Below are 4,695 nucleotides of genomic sequence, written 5' to 3' on the forward strand. Positions count from 1 at the left end.
GTAGGAAATAAAAAAAATATATAATTTGCAATTTACAAAATAAATATCCTCCCATTCTTTTTTTTTATTATTAAATTAATACGATCTTAGAATAATATAAAATGCTTAAATACAATTATAAAAAAAGAAACATCCTTCCTACGGTATATAGAAATTCAGAATGGGAGGGGGAACTGGTTGCCCCGGAAAGACTTAACTTTGCCACCTTATCTTTGGATAATTCAAATGCGTATCATGGTTTCACTTGAGCCGTATTCCGAGATTATTTCTGACATGCTGAGAAGGCATGCCACACATGCAGATATTTCCCAACATCTTCAAAATATTGGTGTGGGACGCGGATGTTCTGTGATGAGTATACGGCGGTTTTGTGATGCTCAGAATCTCAAGCGGGGAGTATCCGACGCACAGTTGGAAATTGATGTTTCGACAGCAATCACAGAGGTAAGCAATGGTTACAACAAAAACAAATAGTTCCATGTCGGATAGGTTATTAACTTTCTGCATAACTTTGTGAAGACTGGACCAACCTTCGGTAGAAAAATGATGACTGGCTACCTGGCGTCTAATGGAATTTTTGCTTCGGAACATCGGGTTGGAAGAGCTCTGCGTGGAATTCACAGGCCCTATCATTAAACGAGATCTAGGGTATGCCTATGTCTGAACTAATTAAGATTTAAGCATAAAACTGAGATTAACTTACTTAATTCTGAGGTGGTCCTTTATTAAGCTAGGTAATGCCATAATGCAAATGCACAAATACAGTACCACTACTGGCCCGAGGGAGGTGTTGAATTCTGAAACGCTGTTTTCTCTGTTTTGTCTCAGAGAATATATGCTATTTTCTACTGCACTCCCAGTTAGATGATCCAGGTATAACTTAATGTAAAGAACAGAACTTACCTGGTGTTTTGAATGTCAATGGAAAAATATCCAGCTGATTTTTAATCAATGTTTCACATTAACTGACAGTATGATATACACCATCATTTTGTATTTCCACTTATGAACATGGTTTCATTTATTTTCCAGGGTCTCCGAAACTTCAATCCAGTGCCCTATCATGCTGCATACATGGGTCATAAAGTTCATTTAGATCAGAATGAAAAACTGGCAATGTTTGGGGTGACCCATGTTATCGCTGTAGATGGGTACAGCAGTAAAGTTGTAGCTTATGCAACCATGCCGGTAAAGAATAATCTGACTATTTATGAGGAAGTTTACAGGTTTGTTTTGGTTTGATTATTTTACTTTTGTTATATATGTAATGTATTTACTGTTTTCAATAGAAAACGTTACATTTGAATCTCATTTTGTATCATAGGCAAACAAACAGTCCTCAAGTATTTAATGATAACACATTTCTGACATCTCCTAGGTCAGCTGTTGTCAACTATGGGCTGTGGGATCAGGTCAGAGTCGACCACGGCAAGGAATTCTACTTGTCACTTTTTATACAGGAAATCCTTGCACCCTATAGGCACAATCAAGACAAACCATCATATTGTCAAACAACATCAACAAAGGTAAAAAAATGTTCTATTTGTACTTTTAAATGTTATATTTACTTATAATTCCATGGCTTTTGTGGACAAATTTTGGCAGTTTCATGAGCCCCTCTAATTTTGTCTTTAATAGATTAGTGTCCGTGTTGGAAATGGAAACTTCATTCTAACACTGTTTCCCACAAAGGCTATGCTTTACATTCACAGCCATTCAGTAGCTTGGTGTAACTTAGAAATAGCACTTTATGTCCATTACAATAAGAAATGCAGTGTAGACATTGCTAATATCTCAAATGACTGTTGTAGCAAGAAATATCTTATACAAAGGTTTACAGAGCCCTGACATTGCTTTTCATTTAAAAACCTTTGACTGTTAGTGTACACATTCATATTTGTGTCTGTCTCCTCTAGAATCATAAAGTTGAGCGACTCTGGCCTGAGATAAACAGCAGGGTCAATTACCCTTTAAAGGAAGCTCTGATCCATCTGACTGACCAAGAACTCCTTGACATGGACTGTAACATCAGCAGATATTGTGTGTCTAACTTGACGGGCCAACTGTGCAAGATTGGAATAAAAAGAGTTGTAGAGGCCTGGAATGAACACAGAATCCCTGGTATGATAAATTATATAAAACATAGATGATTCAGAAACACATTTTGTTATTTTATTAACACAAAAATTTAAATTACAGGAAAAGGAATCCCAAATCAATTAGCAGGAAAACACTGAGTATAATAAACAATTTAACAAATAGGCTACTTAACCTAAAAGTGTGGTCTATAGATGCAGCACCTAATCCACATTCATGACATCCTTCAAGGCAAACAATCCCTCAGACAGGCCAGCAACAGTAATTACATTGGTTCTGAAGTTTTCCTCTCTACATTTCACACACTGTGATGCATTTTGAAGCCACTGGTCAATGCATACTTTGCAACCTATTAGGCTTTTGCAGCAGGTGGAAAAAACAGGTTCATTCATTGGCCCTAAAAATAAAAAAGGAATGAGGCAAATGAGAAAAAAATCTGTTCCAGATAATTTTATACAGAAGATGAAGTAAAATATCTACATACCTTTGCACACAGTACAGCTGAAAGCAGCTCGCACTTGCTCAGCCTGTGCTTCTGTTAAGATACATGCCACTTGTTCTCTGCTGGTCATCTCAGAAAGTCTTTTAATTGCCACTGTCACATCCGGAAGACTTTGGGCAGCAAGAATCACCTCTTCAATCTTCTCATAGACATCTTTCAGGCCGGCAGTGTCATCCTCTTTTCTAGTAAAGATGTAATTAATTAATTATTGTCTAATTTGAAGCACTTTGTTCCATATAAAGGGTAGTTACCTTGATCTTCTTCTTTTGCCACTTTGCAATTCTGCAAATTCAGTCTCTGCTACAGCAAGAACTTTGCGGGCATTTTGTTTCCAGTAGATGGATCCTGTGGAGGGGAAACAAACATTAGCAGATTTCACTCAGGAGAGTCTCAGATTATTCAATAAACTGGTTAAAATCTACAGTTCTTCCAATTAACTGCTCCTTTCAGAACTCTTCCTCCACTCCACTGCAATCTGGGGATATTAAATATTTAGGTATTAATGTTTCACCTAGGCTGGCAGACTTAACTAAATTAAACCACATCCCACTTTTAAAGAAGGTAGAGGATGAGCTGGTTAGATGGAACTCCCTGCCCATATCACTCATGGGAAGGGTTGCATCAATAAAAATGATGGTGTTACCAAGAATTAATTATTTATTTGCAATGATTCCAAGTAAACCATCACCTGACTGGTTTAGATCTCTGGACTCCGCCATCTCTAAATTCCTTTGGAAAGATAAACCACCGCGTATTAGCTTAAAAACGCTGCAAAGGTCCAAGGACAAAGGAGGACTAGATCTGCCTAACTTTCACCACTACTTCTTAGCCAACAGGCTTCAAAACATCTCAGGATGGCTAAAACATACCCTCTTAGATGAACCTTGGCTAGACGTAGAACAGGCTCTATGCAATAACATAGAGATTTCGGATCTACCATTCATTAGCTCAAACATTAAACGACATGAATGCTTCAAAAGCATCAGTATCAGCTCTTCTCTGACAGCATGGTGGGAGTTTCTTAAAATGACTGAGTCTTCATTAATCCCATGCAAACGTACTCCCATCTGGAACAACCCTGACATACTACTAAACAATAATATGATAAATTTCCCGGATTGGAGTTGTAAAGGTATTAACACTAGAACTCCTGGAAAAATGAGGCTCTCCTCACGAGGAGCCCCCCCCCCTTACTCCCCACACAAGCTGCCCGCCCCCTCTGCAGCACCATTAACACCTTTTGTTTTGCAAATGAATCACAGTCACTCAGTGAAAGTCATCCCCCCAGCCTGAAGTCACTTCTTCAGCTCAGGTCTGCACTAAAGAGTTTATCTAGCGGTGTATTGTAAGGAATCGTATACATGCTTTGATATAGCATAATTGGAAATATAGTGGAGCCCCCAAATCTACTAGGGTAACCGTGGTGGCAATTACACAAATATGTGATATAACAAATACATATACTTGATGTATGTTCTTTACACAACTATATGTGTAAATTTATGATCAAATAAATGTGCAGACAATCTTATACACGTGCATGCATGTACATTTTTGATATAAACACTTCATATGGTACATGGGAAAAAAGTTGCATCATTGAGTCATGAGTGCAAGCTGCCAGAAATTTAGACACAGAATGTGTAAATTTCAAGTATCAGATGGTATAAAGATAAAGAGCATATGTGTGTGTGTATGAAAGAGAGAGAGTCAGTGTCATTCAAGTGGAAGATACACATTTATTATATAAAATAAGCAGATACACAAAAGGTACAAAACCATTTTGTGTGAACTGTTTCCGTGGAAGGTGCACTGTGGCATTATTTTTAATTTTTTTTATAACAAAAGGTTGAACTTTACACATTACATCGTATAACATTTTTGGCACCCCTCAAGTAAACAATATTTCGTTTTTACTGCGTGCCACATTTATAATGCATATACCGCTCTAATGTCATGCCAGTGTCCTTTTACCGATATACGTAAATCAATTTATCTTTTAGCTCTTTAACTTTTAAAACTGAATAAGGTTACACAGATTGTTGCAGACATCAACTGTATGTATTTATTATATCAAATATAACCGCTTGAATGTG

The 4,695-nt window shown here is 37.3% G+C and overlaps 1 pseudogene; it reads left to right on the forward strand.

The window, feature by feature from the left end:
• The first annotated feature begins 234 nt into the window (after positions 1-234).
• LOC111843707 (uncharacterized) lies at positions 235-2,150 on the forward strand (annotated as a pseudogene).
• The last annotated feature ends 2,545 nt before the right edge of the window (positions 2,151-4,695 follow it).

Source organism: Paramormyrops kingsleyae, chromosome 13 (assembly GCF_048594095.1).
Source record: "Paramormyrops kingsleyae isolate MSU_618 chromosome 13, PKINGS_0.4, whole genome shotgun sequence".
NCBI lineage: Eukaryota > Metazoa > Chordata > Actinopteri > Osteoglossiformes > Mormyridae > Paramormyrops > Paramormyrops kingsleyae.